Source organism: Lycorma delicatula, chromosome 3, assembly GCF_047948215.1.
Source record: "Lycorma delicatula isolate Av1 chromosome 3, ASM4794821v1, whole genome shotgun sequence".
Taxonomy (NCBI): domain Eukaryota; kingdom Metazoa; phylum Arthropoda; class Insecta; order Hemiptera; family Fulgoridae; genus Lycorma; species Lycorma delicatula.
The window spans coordinates 162342719-162364807 of record NC_134457.1 but is presented as its reverse complement, the minus strand read 5'-3'; the positions used below and the strand labels follow the sequence as shown (position 1 = coordinate 162364807).

Below are 22089 nucleotides of genomic sequence, written 5' to 3'. Positions count from 1 at the left end.
AAGTAATAGTGTTTTATTCAATGAGCCCAAAATATCGTCATTTGATCGACTAATATGTATAAATATTTTCAGTACTAAGTACAAAAATTATTTTCAAACCTTTCATTGCCTGAAAGTTGATTAAATTTTTGATTCGACGCAACTGCCTGGAATAGTAACCGGCTCTAAAATTCTGTTTAAAAATATTACTTAAAAAACATTCTATTTAAAAATACGACTTAAAAAAAGATTCAGCTTTATATTGTAACAAAACCTTTTATTTTTATTTATGTTTAATAAAATTGAAAATTGCCGATTTTTCTGTCTCTTTAGAAATTTAATTATAAATTGTTTTACTGGGTGGTTTTACAACATTTTACAATTAAAAAAAGTATTTCATACTGTAGATATGTACAGAGTTTGTTAATAATCTGATTAATTTAAATCTTCTTCATTTGACTTTGACAAATATATTCAGCAAAATTAGCCTTAATATATCTATTTCTACATGTTTATTAAAATTGGTGTTTACAGTGTAATCAATTTACTCTCACTTTATCTTTCTTTCAATCTATCTCTCTCAACGAAAGAGTTTGTTCGCCACCAAATCAAAGCAACATACTTGCAGCTTGTCCGGTCATTCATTGTATCCGACGTTGTACTCAATCTACCATCCGCAGTGGTTGGATGTTGGATGTCGATGTACGTAGCCGGTTTATGAAGGTGGGGAAGACGGCGTCCGTCGCGTCCTTGTGTGTATGTTTCCCTTTCTGCCCCAGATCCCGGACAACTCGCCTCTCTGCCTCACCATACCGGGCGGGTGGCTTTGACTGCTTTCCTCTTCAGTCTGTGTGTCGCATTCGATCTGTGAAGAACACGTCTAACAAGCATACAAGAGTTTTAGATAGTAGTTAATAATAGTTGCTGATAACAGTAACATAAACTATATCGTTATATGTAGTAGTGCTCAGTGCGTGTTCTGTTAAAAACTAAAAAAAAGAACAATTATTCATATTAATTACGATATCTACTGGTCATCGCAACAATAAAAGGTTGGTAGGAATTCATTTAATTTTTTTTTAATTACATTAATTACTAAATTAATAAAATTTTACAATTAAATTTTTCGTGCATTTATATATAATTAAAAAAAAATCAGTAAATAATTTTTTTAAACGGTTTTGTTATTAAAAGTTGCAAATTATTAAAAATGAGTAAAATTTTTTATTTTAAAAATAAACTTCAAAAAAGAGGGAAAGTCCATAACTTAGAAATAAGTTTTATTTTTATTAAAAAAAAGGTCAAAGAAGTTATAAAATTTTTGAAACATTGTTCAAATTTTAAATTCTCATTTAAAAGTAGTTATGATAACAATATATGCATTTAAAGCATAATGGAAGGTTAATGAATGAGTAGGTTACTTTTGACGAAGTATAAATTCAAATATATAAATTCTGACGAATACAAATAAATATTCGTTACACGTGCGTCACGTGTTCATGTACAAAGGAAGCGCATACATATCTTTTAACGCTTGAAATGTATGTATTATCATAGAAATAAATACACGCCACGCAATGAAATTTGTACAATTTAATTTATAATTCTGCACGTTGTTTGTCAAACAAGATTTTTTGATAAGATTAAAAAAAGGTGTGAAAATCAAGATAAAATGAAAAAAACAACTTAAAGTAGCTTATTTATAAGTAATCAATGGCAAAATTATTTCCTTTGACGGTAAACTTAACAAATCTGTTATATGAGGACCTACTTACATATTTTCTCGAACCTCTATGTAATTTCAAGTGTAACTGAATTAATTATCTCCTTTTTTAAAGATTAAAAACATTAATTATTAAATTTCGAATATGCATTTTTTATTTTTACAAAATACCGGTATTTAAGCTTTCAGTTGCTGCAAGTTGAAATATTCTTCTCATAAATTTCGACGATTTTTTTTAGTTATTTAATTTTTTCAACTGGAAGAACATTTCTTTAAAAATTCTTAACTTTTTTATTTACATGTGATTAACATGTAATTCTAAGAAAAATAGAAGGCTTTAAAGATACTACAATATTGTGAAAAAAAAATTAAATTTTGTAAAGCCAAATTAATATTTTAATTTCAGAATTATAAATAAATATCGTATAGCTTTTCAATTAATGTATCAATAAGTCAAACGTAATACTTCATGAACGGATAAAATATTTCACTCTAAATATACGTAATTTGTAATCATTTATTACTTCATTTGTTTGAAATATTCAGAGCTTAAAAATTAATCTTATTGATCATAAATTTATTGCTGAATATAATTACAAAATAGAAATCACTAGTTTCACTCATTAAACACCTTCGCAACGATAGTAGGTGAAATAAATCGAAATAATTATTTTTTAACTTATAACAAATAGTTTCATTATGCATATCCTTAAAATAAAATTCTAAAATCTATATTAACAAAAGATTACGCGCGGAGGTCCTGTGTTCAAATACCGGATAGGCTAATGACCGTAGCTGTGATGCCCACTCTTCTATAAAATAATTTGTAAAAATTAAAACTTAGCAGTTAAAAACTAAAATGTAACTTGCGCGTTTCGACTTTTACATCATCATGAGGAGATGAAAGAAGCTATTAATTACAAATACATTTATGTAGACAAAGTAAAATGAATGCATTATCAATTCGTTATAGCTCCTGATGATTTTGTACCCAAAGAGCTAAAGTTTTTGTGTGGTTCAATAGATAAAAGGAATTTTAATGATATTCATATTTATTTTTTATATTATAGCGGTGGAAAACATTTTAAGCAATGTAAAACAAAAAATAATCCCTCTTTTTGATTACACTTTTAAAACAAATACTATAAAATTATTTTCTATTAAAATAATCATTGATTTAATTTTTTAAAAATGAGAGAAAAAAATATGAAAAAAGTACGCTTAAAACATTTAAAATAATAACACAAAAGATTAAATTTTCTATCAAAAGATTTTTTCACCGCGGTTATTTCGTTTATTAACAGTTTAATGTTTTTTTAATAAGATAAAATTTTGAGCTAAACGAATTGATATCAGATATATTAGGGTACAAAATTTAAATTTTAAATATACTAATTAAGAATTTTTTAAAAAATCGGTAAAATAACTTACGAGTATATACAGAAAACTGTGGATGCTTTCCTCTATCAGTAATAAGATATGTAAGGAATTCTAATTATTTATTCTTGCTATATTTGTGCTAATTTGCAGAATATAAATTCGTTCATCTCATAATTTTATGTAAAACATTAAAACACTTAAACATATAAGCAAATACATGTTTGAAAAACATATGTATGAGAAAAATAATTCCAAAAATTGATACTTTGTGAAATAATTTTTAAATATTTAAAGCGTTATTTATTTTACTTTTTTTCACTTGTAATAATTGAATAAGTAATTTAACAAAAAGGAATATTATTTTTTCTGTTCTTTTTTAATAAACCGAATTTTTCATCTTAAATTTAAGGATAATTTCATAACACAACTAAAAAAAAACCATTATTTGAAATAAAGATAAAACAAACAAAAAAATTTTAATTATTACAGTAAAAGATTTATTTTATATAAAAAGATTTTTTTTTAAGTAAACAAAGGGACTTTTTTGTAAATAATCAGAATTAGTTTTATTTTTTATTTGTTTTATAAATTAGGGATATAACATTATATTTTTAACAATTAAAATAATGTCATTATTGCAATATTTCTACAAAAATATTATTGTGATGTATTTACATAGACAATACACAAACCACATTATTATTTATACATAAGTAAAGCTTTCGTAAAGAAAAAAAATTAAACTAGTTAAAATAATACATTACAATATAAAACGACCCATCAAAGCATGACTTTTTAACTAATATGGAAACCAGACGGATGTTATATGTATTCTGTCCTTAACAAGGAATCACATTACTTCTTTCATTACCTATATTTTATTCATATTTCTTCTAATAATGCTACTTGAATAACAAACTTTAAAACAATTTATTTTACAATACATAAAATGTATATGTTAAAGATATCTAATATAATTTACCGGATTTATCTATCCTGTAAGAAATATTACTATACTACGGAATAATATTGTTTCTTATTGACTATACACGAAATGAATTTTATAGTTTATTTTACAGTGAAAGGAAAGATATATTTATCCCACACCACTTAACTTCATTTAATACATTAAGGTTATTGTTTGTAAAGACGTAGTAACCTACTTGATTCTCAAATAAAACAAAAAACAAAAAAAATGTTTTTTAAACGTCATTGATAAATATATATTTTTCTTATTCTAATAACTTTTCTAAGCTATACTATCTAAGAAAATTAAATTAACACAAAAAATATTTAGCCAGCAATTTGATATTGTATGTATGTACCCTGGCGCTACAGCCCGGCGTCGGCTTTGGCCTCCTGCACGATTCGTTTCCAATCTTCCCTATCTCTCGCTGCCTCTCTCCATCTTCTCACCCCCATCGCTGTCAGAATATGATCTCATTTGTTTCTGACATTTCCAGTTTCGTTATCCATAATTCCAATCCTCATCAGAGACCCAGCGTTTGGTTTCGTAGCAGTTTTGTTATTGTCATAATCTAATTTGCCTTTTATCATGATTAATAGAAAAATTGGAATAAAATGCAAAGAGGTAACGTATTATTATAATTGTTATAAACATTTTTTTAGTTAAATAAAACAGTAAATCTAATCTTACATTTTATTTAACTGTCATTATCTCTTTTCATAATTAAATGGATGTTTCCCGATATCATGAAAATTCGACAAAAATAGTAATTCCAACTAAAAATAGATTCCATAATAGATTTATTTAATGTTGGTAACCCAAAACATTAACCCAAAATGTTTTATACTTTAAAAAAGAGTTTATATCAAATTTTAAAACAAATTTATGATTTTTAAAAAACACAGTTTTCTTTTTCCTTTCTTTTAAATTTGGATAAATGTATGTATGCATACAATTTCAATAATTATTTTATATAAATGAATCAACTAAAAACGATTTTAATTCGGATGCAACTGGTTACATTAGCAAATAATAAATATAATATTTCTAATTTTAGAGAAAAAAATTTAAAGATATGAAAAAATTGTTAATATACATGTTTATTAATGTATGTAGTTCACGAGTATATAAAATGTTTGTATTTTCAAGTATTTCCATTGATTTTTTCCTAATTTTAATTATGTGTACCGACAAAATATGACAAATATACAACATCGCTTCTTTTATGCTACTCTCCATTCCTCCATTCCTTCCTCCAAGCAGTCTCCTTTTCATTTATTTTCTATATATCCTTCTAATACCAAATTAAATAGACCTGGCTGTCTTTATTAATATATTGTTTACCAATTCACCAACCTAGTTCATCTCTGTAAATCTCTCTCCTACAAACTTCTCTTCTATCCTATTCGTCTTAAGACGTCTTCATTTTGTATTCTATAAAGCTAATAAATTTTGAGCATCCTTTGTTATACCTCATTTTAAAAGTCTCTTTTATTTTTTTCTGCTTTTCATAAGCAGAGAGACTTTCATTTTATTACTATATCTATTTTATTATTCTGCTAAACTTAATGAAAATCACACATTTTTTTAAAATGATGTAATTAATAATGTTATATCCTGGTTAAAAGACAATAAAAAGTAAAACTTTAATCTAAAATTATCCAAATTTTATGAAAAAGGTGAAAAAAGAGCATAAGACATTAGAAAGATCACATAAAATAAATTATGCACATTACAAACGGATGTAATATTAAATTAGAAAAAATATTAAATTACATTTAGAATTAGTAAAAAAAAATGGATTTTTCTTTAATTTGCATTCTTTTTTCTAAAGACGTATTTGATAATAAAATAAAATATTTTAAATAACAGAAAAATGGTTTGGGAATAAACGCGTAACACCGACTTTTTTTTAACCAAACCATATCATTCATTAACCAAGTCAGTAAGCTTCAAATTCACTTGTAAAGTACCGTCTCTAATACGAATAGTAAATCAAAAATCATACTTTAATGATAATATGCAATATTTTACAAATTAAAAGACTTAAGATTTTGCCCATATTTTCTCAACTATTAAATTATATGAAAAACATATAGCCATTGAAGAAATAGTTATCGCCTTCACAACGGATATTTATTTTTCTTGATATTTTGAAGTCGCTGGGGAAAATTTGAAAAAAAAAGTTAGATAAAGCAACAGAAAGATATTTAGGGGTGTATATCTCAAATGAGGCTGAATTCAAATTGAAATATTACTGAAAATTTTTTCAGTTTATCAAATAATAACGTTAAAAGGTAAGAAATATGATAGGAAAAAACTTAAAAGTTTTAAATATTTTTGTATAACTTGATCTTTAATGGTATTGTTATTTTTTATTGTTTTGTCTCAACATGAAATTTTTTACTTATTAAAAGTTAACAGTTCATAAATTTTTCTAACATTTCAAGCAATCATCCTGATATCTGTTGTCCCTAATTTGTAATACGAAATAATTTTTATCATTAAAAGAAAGTTAAACGTCCCGAGATCTTAAACCCAAATCTTAAATAATACATTTAACTATTATAATATTTTACTCTTCCAACCTGCTGATTTGAAACTTTATTATTTTTTTTAAATCAGGAATTACAAAATGGGAAGCGGTCTCAAATCTTAAATTACAGAGAGTTTACCTTTATTATAGAGACTTTGAGGGCACGTACATCCCCCTTACCTAAAAATAAGATTTCTATAAACTACGTTCTATTATTTTAATCTACGACTTCATTTTGAAGTAGGAGGTAGCGGATTTCAATTTTTATTTTGCAGGTGCCGGGAAAAATATTTTAATTTGAGAGAAAGTCGAAAATTATAACACTTAAGATGTTAATTTTAAGTGTTAATCCTCTAGTAGAAACTATTTTACATAGGACTGAGTTTTTACGACTAATTTAAAAAATAAAGAAATTATTATTATTATTAATATATAAATAATGCTGGGAAAATTCAGTAGCATTATTTTCAGCTTTTATGCTTAGAATCATATTTAATAATTTGCTTACAATATACTAATATATTACACGATATATAAATGTAATGAGTATAATAAAAAAAAATGTTATTGTAAGAGAATTAATAAATTTTAATGATGTCTAATAACAAAAAAAAGATACTAAGGAGAATGATTCTATATAAATCATTGTACAAAATGACAACAAAATTGTACCGCAAGTGACAGAATAATCAACAAAACAATTATTTACATTGACTCCTTTCACAGGTATTAAATTAATTTTCGTGATTTACTCATACTTTCATTGTGAAATCAAAAAGAGTGAAATCAAATCAGTGCCATTAAGAAAAATAGAAAAAATCAAACAATTTGGTACAGATTTAGTGTTAACTTTTAACACGGTTCAATACATATTACAATCAGGGATTTATTTAGAATTTATTTTAACAATAAAATAAAAATAAATAGATACTAAACAATAGCCTAGAGACTTAATTTTTTCTAAGTTAATAATAATTTTGTTATTTAATCAAGAAAGAAATAAAGTATAAGTTATTTTTATTATACTACAAAGAGTAAATCAGATTATTTTACAAATGTAAATTTATTTCCAGTTTTTTCGAAATATAAAATTGAAATTTTTTAATCTATTTCTCAGAATAATTTTTTATTCTTTACTTAAAACAAAAAAAAAAAAATTGAGTGGAATCTCGGCTTTTTCTTTTCTTTTGTTTTTTCCGAATTATTTAAATAAAACTGTTACTTAAATTATTTAGTTTCGATGAAAAACCTTTGTTAAAATATTCGCAGGATATTCAATTATTCACATGACAGAAATTGTATTATGAAATTATTTTTGCCCCAAACGTTTAAACTTTAACTTTTGGTACGGAAATTTCATTCCTAAAGGACAGCAGAAAATCAATAGTTCCATATTATAGCCTGTATATATTAATTTAAGTTCATATTCTACGTGGCTAGCTTCAATCCATTGACTATAATAGATATTACTAGAAATTCCAAACGCCGAAATTTACAGGATTAGGATTTATGCATGCTCATCGAGGAGGTGCTTTATAGTCAATTAAAATAAAACTAGGTGATCTCAAAATTCCCTGATATACACTAAAGAAAAGACCCGCAAGGACGTGTTTTTTTTGCATGCGTGGGGTGTATGTCTGTATATATATATATATATATATATATATTACATAACCAGTCAAGTAACAATATTTTGAAATTAAGGTTTCGTGAGAAAAAGAATAATAACGTTTATTTAAGGTGGAAAAAGTACATTTTTTAATGAAAAATAAAAATTACAAAACACGTATGTTGACTCCGTGTATTGACGAATCGTACGTATATCAACATAACCTTCGCTCGCTAACCTCTTATAATTAACGGTAAATATGCATATTATACGCTGTTAAATACACGAAGTTAGCGAGCGAAGCGAGCATAGGTTATGTTTGGTTGTGTTATGATGATATATGTACGATTCTGTCTGTACACGGAGTCAAAATAATCTAGACAAACAATCTACGCTTGCTTTGCTCGCTAACACACATTATTTTTCTTTAATACATTCTAATTCAACGTTTAAGACGTTGTGTTTTTGTCAAAGAAGTTGCATCAAAAAAAGTGGCAGTACGATAACAAACAAGTATCTAATTTTCTAATCCACAAAATTATAATTGTATTGCAATTCTGTCAAAATATAAATAACTAAACCCTTCATTCAAATTGATATATAATTAACTTACATAATAATCGTTTATAATATATATAATTATAAACAATACTAAGTATGTTAGGAAGGGTATATGTGGTACCACAACAATAGGAATAAACTTGGTCCAGCAATAACCTGAAAAGACCAAGAAAATACATGGGAAAACCTTGGTCAGAACAGTACAACAAAACAAAAAATGATTAATAAAAATTAAAGCCTAAAAAGTAATAATTACTTCATAATAGTGATAAAAATAAGTGGAGATAACCTCTTCAATAGATTTAATTTATTAATAACTGCAACGGAAGCGTATTAATCTTATTACTCGGTAGAAGTAATACACTAAGTAAAATATAATTCATAAAGTTTAGCATTGTATCTAAAACATAATAAAATAGTTAAATATATTTATAATTTTAAAAAATATATTAAAAACTACATTATCGATCATTAAAAAAAGTGGTAAAAATTAATTCTAAAATAAATTTTATACAGGTAAAATTTATACGGATTATTCAGTTACTTATGAAATTCAATGGTAGAAGAAGGGGTCACGTACACCCTGGTATAAGAAGATTACAAACGTTTCTTGAAAAAAAAAATGTATTCGACTACGTTTAGTAGAGAAAACATAAATTATTTCATTCAGTTGTTGAAGTAAAATAACTCAGAAGAACCGTTCAAAGAAAGTGAAGACTAAAACTAATCGCGCATTTTGATTTTCAAACAATCATCATCAGCAGCTATAAAGAATTCAATCATTTTTAATTCCTTGTACGAAGTAAAGGAAGTATTATGATCAAAAAAAAATTTCGGTTTTCAGATTTCAACGGAAATATCCATTTTGGCTAGTTTCGGCGTGACGTCTTATGTATGTATGTATGTACGTATGTATCTCGCATACTCAAAAACGATTAGCCGCAGGATACTGAAATTTTGTATTTAGGACTGTTGTGCACTTTCCCTTTTGATTGCAATCAACTGAACCAAAAGTGTCCAAAAATGCCTAAAAAGGTCCCAAAGAATTTGGATTTTGCACTTTTTCTTAACTGCTCTCATTGAGAGATTTTCAACGATATATCATAAGTGGTACTTATTTTCATTGGTTCCAGAGTTATATCCAAATTAATTAATGTAATATTTGGATCTTACAAGGGGAATGGCACATCAGTTCAAATCCGACTTCATCTCCTTTTTTAATTTAAATACATTGATTTATTAATATTAACCTCTGATTGTAAAAAAAAATTACAATAAATAATAATTCAATATTAACAATAAAAAATAAAAATGAAAAAGTAACAAATTAATGAAGTAAAGTTTTATGTACTTTTCATTAAAAAAAAAAAAATGTGTATATATAATTTAATTAGCGTACAAAGAAGTCACGTGGCGTCCACATCAGATTTTTTTATGATTGATCATACTTGAGAAAAAATTTATTTTTTAAGGGAATTGCGTTATATATGGAGGTTAAATGATATAGACGCTAATTGCGATAAGCTAATTCTGTATTTAAAGATTAGAAAGGTTGCATTATAATTCTACTTTTGGTTTTATTGCTAAATATAGATAAAGTTTTTTTTTTAATTTTCATTGGTAAGTTTTTGAAAGACCGGGCATTAACAGCTACGGTCTTTAGCCCGGTAGAAAAATGCCGTGCCTGACCGAAAATCGAACTCAGGACTTCCACACAAGATGCTGAGACACTACCTACTCATCCACGGATGTCCCCAGTAAAAGTTATTTTTAATTATATATTTATTGTTTTGGTAGTTACATTTGTCTGTAATATTTTCCTTTAAAAACATTAATAATGTATGTTTAAAAATCGAAATGCACATACAATTCTAGATTTATTTTATATTTAAATTGTTCTTTAGCGTTTTCTTGCTAATATTGTTAGATTTTTAATAGTAAAAAAAAAGAAAAATGAATTTAATTTTCTATATGTTGATAAAAATCGATCAATATAAATAATCATTTTCTAATTACACTACTACAAGTAATTATAAAAAATTAAACCATTTCTAATAATTAATCTGCTTTTAATCAATTTTCATAGACGAAGAATATATAAACCATTTCTAATTATTAATCTGCTTTTAATCAATTTTCATAGACGAAGAATATATAATTAATTAGTTTTAAAACAAACTAAAAAAAATTAAATTAAAGTTATTTTTTTTTTTTAAAGAATTTTGAATAAGTCAAAGTAAACAACTACATAGTTCAAATTAAATTGAATCTCGTGTGAACAATGCATATTTAATACATTAAAAACCAAGTTTGTAAATAGAATTTTTATTTCCTCCACAAGTAAAAAATCATCATGCACAATTTAAAATTGTTATACAATTAGCCTAAATGCATCCAAAATAATATTTAAAATACAAATTTTACAAAATATAGATTTAATATCTAAAATATTTAATAGGCAAAATTAATAATTGAATTAAATTTATTTTAAAATGATATATGTATTAAAATATATATATATGGGAATATATATATATATATAGATATATGGAATATATCTATAGATATATAGGAATATAGATATATGCATTAAAATATATATATATATATGGGATCCGGATGTATAACAGCAGTATTGAGATAATTCAAAAGTTCAAACATAAATTGGTGAGGACCATAATAGAGCTGCCGTGGTTTTTTAGGGGTAGAGAAATTCATGACTACCTAGGAGAACCTTCTGCTTTCAAAGAAATACAAAAAATTAACTTGCGGTGCAAACAGAGGTTTAATATACATGTAAATTATCTGGCAGTAAATCTATTGGACGATAGCGGTGTCATCAGGGGAATGAAACATTACCATCTGCTGGACCTAGGAGATATAAATATAGGAGTGTGACCTGGATAAGGAACCTAGGAGTAGGAACACAGGATGACTGTCATTGTACTTTGATAGTGTACCAGTCACAAATATTTCTATTTACCGACGAATATTTGTTTTATATATAGTGCTGTTTTTATACATTGTTATTGATGGCAGTGTTTTTTTACTTTCTGTGATTTACTTCTAGTGCTATGTTGAGTACTGAACTTTGCTTGGTCCAAATATACAATTGCTTTTCCAAATATGCTTTAGGAGAGCAAATATGCCTTCTTTTCTTCAAGTACATTTTTAAATATATGAGGGTTGAACCTTTTCATGCTTTAATGAGGGGTTTCTTCGGGAACATCTTTTCGCGTGATTATCATAAATCAAATTTACTTATGGTTCTCTATGAGGAACCTATTGTAAATGGTAGCCGATAGGCAAAAAAAAGTTGACGTAAACTTCAACGAGTCGAAATTTAAACAATTAAAAACAATCTGATATGGACTCTACATGACTTTATTGTACGCCTATTAAATTACAAATACACATTTTTTGTTCCACTTCATTTAAACTTATTTCATTTGAAAGTGAGATACGATCCTCTAATTCTTTAATAAAGTGGACAGTTACACAAATGCTAAAATATTAATTAACATCAAATATTTATACAATTTTTAATTCAACTATCGTACCTTAAAGTATTAGGATAGAGTAAAAGTACCTTTATTACTCTTTAGATAAATGTATGTCTTATATCTATCTACTACTATATTTTTTAAATTATTATGATGTAACAACCAACAAAATTAAAACAAAAACGAATAATCAGATGTTTCACTAAATCTGATGTGGACACCACATGACTTACTTGTACGCCTATTAAATTACATGTACACATTTTTTTTTTTTTTTTATGAAAAGTACATAAAACTTTATTTCATTAACAACTTTTGATATTTTTTTCATTTTTTTTATTGTTATTATTAAATTATTATTTATTGTAATTTTTTTTACAATCAGAGTTTAATAATTATTAAATATATTATTTTCAAAATTCAAAATTTTCAAAATTTAAGGAATTAAATATTAATAAATCAATATATTTAAATTAAAAAATAAAGGAGATGAAATCTAATTCTAGCCGATTTATTAAGCCTTCCCCTTATAAGATCCAAATATTTCATTGATTAAAATCTCATTTGGCTATAACTCTGAAACTCTTGAAAATAAGTACCACTTATGATACACCGTTGAAAACCTCTCAATGAGCACTTATTACTGCAGTTAAAAAAAAGTTAAAAATTCATTTTTTTTTTAGTTTTTTTGAATAATTTTGGGGTAGTCAAGTGCATTTAAAAGGGGAGGTTCACAACTAAATGTTACAACAGTCCTAAATCCAAAATTCAAAATCCTACGGCTAATCGTTTTTGAGTTATGCGAGATACGTATGTACAGACGTCATGCGGAAACTAGTCAAAATGGATTCAGGAATAGTCAAAATGGTCTGAAAACCGAAATTTTTGGCGATTAAAATATTCTTTTTACTTCTGCAAGGAACTAAAAAGATTATAATTTTACATCTTTCATTTTATTATTATTATTATTTTTTTTAATAGATGAACCCCAACAAAAACCCTAACACTGTTGAAGACAACCATTTGTAAGAAATATAAGGCGATAAAGTGATAAATATTTTAAAAAGGGATCCCCTAGATTACGTAAAGAACTACTACCTTGTATGAAATACAATTCTTTAAATCGCAAAATTATTTACTAATTTTTTACGCAGTGTTTTCCAACTAATTTTACTGAATTTTCAAGGAAAATATTTTTAATATCAATAAAATATTAAGATATATATCACTATTATACTATTATTCAAATAACCGATTTTAACCAGTGATGAAGACAAAAGAATATTAAATACATTCAATTTTTTTTTATGTAGGTTAAGTAATTTTTCCTTTAAAAAAATCTTTAATTTATCTGGTAAACGTAAATAACAGTAATAGTATAAGAATATCCTTTATAAAATGATCGGTTTATTTGGTAAAATTAGGACTTAAATGTGCGTTATAAGATTTTTGGATATGTTAAAATGAAATAATCCTAAAATTAAACGGGGTTTATTCATTTTTTTTATGCTAATAAAAATATTTTTTTCATCTTATAATTAGCCTTCTTCCCAATACCCAATACGTTGCGAGTAAGAACAGATATTTATTATTGTTTAGCTTTAATTTTTTTTTTTAAATTTCAGGATATAAGAAGAGAAATGCACATTTGAAATCTAATTAGTCCTAAATATAACCATTTCAAATGTATATTAATTTAAATTTGTTAAAGAGTGCTGGTATGAGATTTCTAATTGCTTGAAATATTTTAATATTTATCATTTTTTAATGCTTTATTTACAATTTACTTAAAATTTTATAATATTTCGAGTACAATAAATACCATACGAATTAATTTAATCACAGTCTATTTCCACAAAAAGTAATCTAAACTGCCCTAGTAAATAGATAATATTAGTTAAGAAACAAAACATTATAATTCAAGTAAATAATGAATTTGTTTGAAAGTAAATAGTGAAAGTTATTTATTAAAAATTACAATTTATAATGTAATATATACAAGTAAATATGTAACATAAAAAAATCTAGGTGCCTGTAAATAAATAAATAAATAAGTATTATTATTTAGTTATGCTGTATTAAGTGGATACAGTATAAAATGAACGAGCACGAGTATAAAAACACAACTTTTCATAAAACCTCATTTACTATATACCATGACAGATATTATTTAACTACTGGAATAGTGCATAGATTGTATATTATAATAAACCTTTATTAGTGGTATAATGTAAGGTAATGGTTTAAATACTACATAATTTAAATTTTTTTTCTAATTTAGTAAATGTATTTACATAATTGCTAGATAATGACATTACAAATAATGGTTTTTTTGTCTTAAAATAGAATTTACAATCTGTTACAATATTAAAGAAACCCTAAGTAAATACGACCACATGCAGACGCTTCCATCGAAGCTCCTCAAAAAATACATACTAATATTTCTATAAAGAACATTCAATATAAGTACACACATAAAGTTAAATCAGAGAACAGTACCACTGGTAGATAATACAAAACAAGAACAATAATAAGGATTTATAAACAACAGAAATGATAAATTACTGAGAAGAAAATGAAAATAAAACTAAAATTAATAACAAAAGAATAACGAATAAAACTGAACGAGGTGAAATAACGAATTAATTGGTAACATTCAGTTGATGCTGGTCCAACTCGAATCACATAACTCCAAGATCCAATACGTGGAGTCCTTTTAACCTTCTAACGTCTTCACTAATGTCTAGAAGAGTAATAGCTAACTAATTCACGTGGTTGTTTAACCGCAGTTTATACCTTCTCGAACATACGGTAAACCCAGCTAATCGTGGATCTCACTGTTTCTTACGAACCAAGGCGCCTCTGTTACGCTCCTCAGTAATTCATTTTTGAATTGCTTTATTATTTCGACGTTGCTGCACCTTATAGTATTCCAAAGTTGGATTCCGTAAGTACAAATTTGTTTCAGAGTAGTCGTATGCAACAACTGCTTGTTGGATAAATAATGCTTTGATCTTCTGCCCAGTAACCAGTTCATTTCCTTAAATTTAATATTCAGTTGTTTTCTTTTTTCCCTAATATGAACCTTTCATATCAGACGACGATCAAAATGAAAACCAAAGTGTCGTACACTTTGAGCATCTGGTATGAAAACGCCACTGAGGTGACCGATGAGCAGCCTCCTCTCCTCATTACGAATTCACATGATACGACTTTGCTTGATTAACCCCCTAATCATCCACCTAGTTAGCCATCGACTGATTTGGTTCAATTCAGATTGTAGTTTGCTTGAAGTTAGAATTGGATCAACATCTACAGCCAGGATAGCCTTGTCATCGTGAAATGCAGCTGCAGTGACGTAGTCCGGTGTCGGAAGGTCCGCTGTTAAGATTGAATTCAAAACAGGTAATAACACCAATCCTTGAGGAACTCCCGACTTAGTATCAAAGAACACAGAAAACTCTTTATTGTATTATCCGCCCACAAATAACATCAATAACAATTTTTTAATCTATGTAACACAGTATTAACTCATAAAAGTTATAAAATAATCATATTCCAGATAATTTAAAAAAATAAACTATTTTATAATTTTATCTTTTTTCTTAATATTTTTACCTACAGTAAAGATTCTTACAAAGAGGATTGCAGTTCATAAAAATAAACAAAATTATTTATTTCTGTAAGAAAAGATTGTTAAGACTAAAATAATATATTGAAAACTAACAGACCTGGCAATGGTTCGCTATTGCTAGATTTTGAGTGTATATAAATTAAATGATCATAATTGAAAGTTTGATAAAACATTAAAAAAATGAACAGTACGAAACTTTACAAAATTTAACCTTTCCTTTTTCCCATTTTCTCTCCTTTCCTTTTTAACTTCTTCCTTCTTCCCTTCTCCGTTTTTACCTTTTCCCCTTGCGTAAATCGGCCCATTAGTTTTTAGTCTATTACAAATACACATACGAACATTACCTTCTATATATATATATATATATATATATATAATATAGAAGAAAGTTTGTTTGAATATTTGTTTGTTTGTTTCATAAATATCCCGACACCGCCGCCACCTAGAGGGTATAGTTTTTGCAAAAATCGTTCTTTTCAGTTAGCTAATGGATACTAGCTTACTAATGGATACTTTTTCTGGATACTAGCCAGATTGATCCATAAACACAATATCTCTAAATATCTCAACCCCATCGCCACCTAGCAGCTCCATTTTTAGCAAAAGTTTTTTTTATCACGTAACTAATAAATATTCTGAATATGAGCCAAATCGGACCATAAATGCAATTTTTTCAAATATTTTGACCCCAGCGCCATCTAGCGGGTTCATTTTTTGCAGAAGTATTTCTTTCCATGTAACACATTGCGAATATGAACCAAATCGGACCATAAATACAATTTTTCGAATTATCTCAACCCCAGCGCTACCTAGTGGGTCCAAACTACTTCAGAAACCTTCGCAGGCGTGCGCACAACTCACCAAAGTCTCATCGCAATCGGATGAATGGTATAGGTTCACATATGGGACAAGCAAAGAAACATTCATATATATAAGATTAAAATTATAATTGATTATTTAGCAAAGAATATAATTAAAGGAGCATCAAACCAGTTAACTGATGAAAAAAATAAAATCTTGATAGAACCTAATACCGGTTAATATTAATTAAATTAAAATCTAAATTAAACCTTTGCCCATCAAGAGTTAATTAAATTAATAAAAGATTATTTTAAATTAAATTAATTAAATATTTTTCATTACAAAAGAAAAGAAACATATTATTTCACCAATTAATAATAAAAGATTAACAATAACCTTCGCAGTTTATTAAAATAAGAATATTATCGACAGTATTTCTAAAACAGAAACAGTATTGCCTTGCAGCAAGGTGTATAGTACGTAGTATTTCAGTTTAATTTTAAACCCTGATTAATTATGGTAATCCATTATTTGTATCGGTATTAGTAATTAAAGAAACATTTTAAAGAAACCTTATGCGAAAAGTATTCTTTGTTATTTCTTTTCCTACATTATTTTTTAAGATAAAAAAATATAAAATAAAAAAATATTTGATTAAATCAAATTCAAACGATTAGTAACTTCAACAAAATTAAATAAAAACTATCAAGGATAAATGAAAATGCATCAGCATTAAGAAATAAACTAACTTTTATCCTATACTCAATTAATTCTTTGACGATACGTCCCACACTTACTCTTATTACTTCTTTGTAGCATAGTCGTCTTAGCAATAAATAGCCAAACTTAAAAAGAATATTTGTTGTTATTGGTTTCTAGTAAGGCGCGGCATTTAATATGATTCATCTTTCAAAGAAAAATATCACTCTTAATTTCATTACTACTATTTGCAATATAGTAGTATTTTGATTATTTTTTATTTTAAATATTTTTAATAATTTAATTTATATATAAAAAAATTATTTTTTCAATAAATGGGTTCTATTCCACGAGAAGATTTTTAAATACTTTGATACATTTTTTTTTAATTATGGTAAATTGTCATGTAATTTTTAATTAAATAATAAAGGTACTAAGGGGGAGGAATGTTATGAAAGTTTTTTCAGAAAGTTCTCTCTGAAATTTTCAGTGACATCTACAACGTTACTTTTTGTTAAAGATCACGAGTGAAATTTTCATTAAATTTAAACTCTCTTAGTGATATAGCACCCGTTAATATCTCTTTACCGTCTCATCCATTTTTTTAAAATATGTTAATGCATCAAACTCACTAATATACAAGGATCTATTTCCTTGTAAATGAAATTAATTTCATTTCCGTAATTTAATTGCCCCTAAAATACAACATAAAGCGCACATTAACACGTTCATGTGTGTGTGTGTGTGTGTGTGTGTGTGCGCGCGCGCGCACACACACGCACACACACACACAGAGAGAGAGAGAGAGAGGGGAGGAGAGAAAGAGAGAATATTTTAACATGCAATCTGAAGGGGGGAATTATTTTATCAGAAATTATATTTTTCCTCCGTTGTTCCCTCTAAGGTAAGAAAATAAAAATTACAAATACAGAACCTGAATCATTCATTAAATCATTTCTTTTTTTCACACAACCACTCTACATGTAAAAGTACATTCCAATTAAGAGAAAATTCTAACAGCAAAACTTCTTGAAATATATATTCATATTTTTATTTAAAGTCAAGGGCAATCGTGATTTGTGGTATGAGGTTAAATAAATGTTTACATCATATAAAATAACATTTAATGTAAAATAAAGTAAAAATAACACAAGATGTCGTTATACTAAGCCTAATTTAACTAATTTTATGCATTGAATTTTGTTTATTAAAAAATATAAATAAATATTTACTAAATTCATATTAATACGTTTATTTATTATAATAGAAAGTGCCGAAAATTCCACTTTCAAATATTATACATTTTAATTTACTTTTAAAATTTTCTATGAAAACTTTCACTTACTTATTTATCTCTTGTAAATAAACACATTCACAACTTCATTTACATAAGTTATATATTAATATTATTTTTCATACAATGTAGTTAGTTATCTTTTATATATGAAGTACTATAAATTTTGTTACTTTTGTTAGATTATAACAAAATAAATGAGAAAAGTTAAATGTTTTCTGCGTTTATTAATTTGAGTATTTTATTTTTTCTTTATTACTATACACTTAAACCCATTTACAAACTTTTACTTTTTTAATATATTACTTTGGTTTGAAAACCGCCGTAACATTTATTGTAGGCACCTGACTCGAGTCACAACGCAAGTTAGATACAAAAAACGCAAATCCGATGTTAAGAACTAGAAGTATCCAATACCAGGCTTACTAGGGGAAAATGAGGAGTGAAGAGGTTTCTCGTTCCCTCTTCACTGAACAAAATATACTCTCAAATCAAAACAAATGCTCACCTATATTCAGTCCTACAAATGGTACCTTCATCCTACTCAAAAAAAGAAGGTTAGATGTGTAGGGAATATCATTTTTCTGAGAGAACGTAACATTAATTGGCGTTTCTCGTGTCTTAGATGAATTATATGCCTGCCATAAAAAAAGACTGAAACAGAGAGTTTAAAAACAAAAAATCAATATATTATTATGTTTTGAAACAATACATTTTATTGATGCACACCACCCATTATTATACTATATTTTTTTCAAAGCAGCAGAGGAATTTTTAATATTAGATCTAATTATATTTACATTAAAAACATACAATTTGTAACAGTAACTATGAGGCTTTCTTAGAAATTACATAGAGCTGAAGATTTAAGATAAAATCTATTATTTATCTTACGGCTTAATTATTTTATTGAGTATATTAAAAAAAATCTGATGTGGACACCACATAACTTCCTTGTACGTCTATTAAATTACATATAGAGATTTTTTTTTTTTTAATGAAAAGTACATAAAATTTTACTTCATTAATTTCTGATATTTTTTAATTTTTATTATTATTGAATTATTATTTATTGTAATTTTTTTTTTACAAACAGTGGTTAATATTAATAAATCGACATATTTAAAATAAAACAAAAGGAGATGCAGTCGGATTTGATCCGGTGTGCCTTCCCCTTGTAAGATCCAAATATTACATTAATTAAGATTTTATTTGGATATAACTCTGGAACCAATGAAAATAAGTAACACTTATGATATATCGTTGAAAATCGTCCAATGAGAGCAGTTAAGAAAAAGTCCAAAATCAAAATTCTTTGAGACCTTTTTGGGCACTTTTGGTTCATTTGATCGCAATCAAAAGGGAAAGTGCACAAGTCCTAAATACAAAATTTCAATATCCTACGGCTAATCATTTTTGAGTTATGCGAGATACATACGTAAATAGACATACATACATACAGACGTCACGCCGAAACTAGTCAAAATGGATATTTCCATTGAAATCTGAAAATCAAAATTTTCCACTATCACAATACTTCCGTTACTTCGTACAAGAAAGTAAAATTATTATAACTATTTGTTTAACGTGTCATAAAATTACAACGATTCAATCTTAAAATATTCTGTTTTAAGTTATAGTTCAAAAATATCTCAAATTAAAAAAAAATATCTTGGGATATTTCTAAGAAAATTATTTTTCGAAATATTTTTAAATTTACAATCATTTACCAATATATTATTTGCCAATTATTTCATTCCGACTAGTTCTCATTTAGGAAAAATAACATTAACAAAAATAGTCACAAGTCGATAAAATTAAATCTTTAAAAGTTGAAAATTTTACATAGAATATATTTTCACTCTTACATAGAACAAATTTCCCTTGTACAGTCGGCAGATTGGTGAAACCGCAAGGCTTAACGCACGAGGTACCGAGTCGATCGGGCGATCGAGTTCGAGATCCAGCTAGTCAAAGTTACTTTTTTACACTTTAAATATTATTAATTTATTTAATTCTATCATTCACCTTTGATGTCACACCGAAGCAGACGACAATAGTTTGTTTTTTTGGGACGTGAGTGCGATTTTGCGAAAAAACGTTTTGCAAATATTGTTATTTTTTAATTGTTAACAAATATGCCTAAGAAAAATACGACCTTAATTAGGCGAAATCTCGAGATACGGAGGGTGACCTTGCTCTACAGCCTCATTCTCTTGACCTTTTAAGTTGAAAATTTAATGGCATCATTGCCCCTTATATAGAAGCAATCTGACCAAGTTTAGTCAAAATCGGTCCAGTAGTTCTGGAGATATAAAGTAATTTAGATGCCCACACCTAACAGACACCGTACTTACGAACACCAACATCCGGAAAATTTCCATCCGGTTTTTTGGGTTCCTTAGGTGTCAAAACATCAAGATCCGGTGAAAACCGCATACGCCCAAATTAGGCCGACAAAAGTAATTTCCGTTCTAGAGCTATAGCTCTAATACAGCGCTATCTAGATGGGAAAGTAAAAGATTATTACAACAGTAACAATTTTAGTAATCATAACAGACCTACTCTTTATAACAGAAATAAATCTAACGAAAAAAAATGAAGAAAGAAAAGAAGATTCTGAAAATGCCATTTAAAACCTCTCTTATTGTTTCAGGTTATCCCAATCGAAAGCGTAAACGTATCTCAAATAAATCAGTTCAATATCCATCTCGCATTGCTCATCACGTCCTAATTCACGCTTGCAATTTGGGAGTTATATTAAATAGAATTTTACGAGTATCATAAGGTACTTTTATACCGTAAACTTTAAATCAATCAAAGTTATTCCCTTCCATTAACCAAATTTAAGGTAAGGAAAACAGTTGTGTTCTTTTGGCAACAAAAATTTCTACAAAAAAAAATTTTTTTAATGTATAATTTTAGGAGTTTTTGATACTAATTCCGTTAATATCGGAAATATCAATAATGATATTGTCGTTGTTAAAACATGAAGTTTCTTCTCATTACCGATAAATTCCTGTTTAAAATGTAGATTTTTTACATTTATCGTTTCAAAAAAAAAATTGATTTTGTTACAAGTTTCCAGATAATGTTTCTCTACAGCTGATTTCTGTAGCCTTTTATATTTATAATGAGCAAATTATTTAGTTTTTAATCTTTCTTTTAGTTTGTCCTATTTATCCTAAATTGCAACTATTTTTTTTTTATAATAAATTATAAAATAATAACAGCTCTTTAAGAGTTTTACCTTTAGAATTTTGGAAGGCAAAGATTCAATACATACATACAATATATATAAGTTTTCCTGATCAGCGCTTCTCAAAATCATTCATTTATTATTTTTGTACTTTCTGAAGTCAGGCTATTTTGCCATAATTGATAAACTTTTGTCTATTATATT

The 22089-nt window shown here is 26.6% G+C and overlaps 1 protein-coding gene across 1 annotated transcript in view; it reads left to right on the top strand.

Moving 5' to 3' along the window:
* The first annotated feature begins 777 nt into the window (after positions 1 to 777).
* LOC142322164 (uncharacterized) overlaps positions 778 to 22089 on the top strand; it is a 107729-nt gene continuing 86417 nt past the window's right edge. Inside the window, exon 1 of the mRNA XM_075360924.1 lies at positions 778 to 1031. The gene's annotated coding sequence lies outside the window, so the exon portion shown is untranslated. The remainder of the gene's footprint in view (positions 1032 to 22089) is intronic.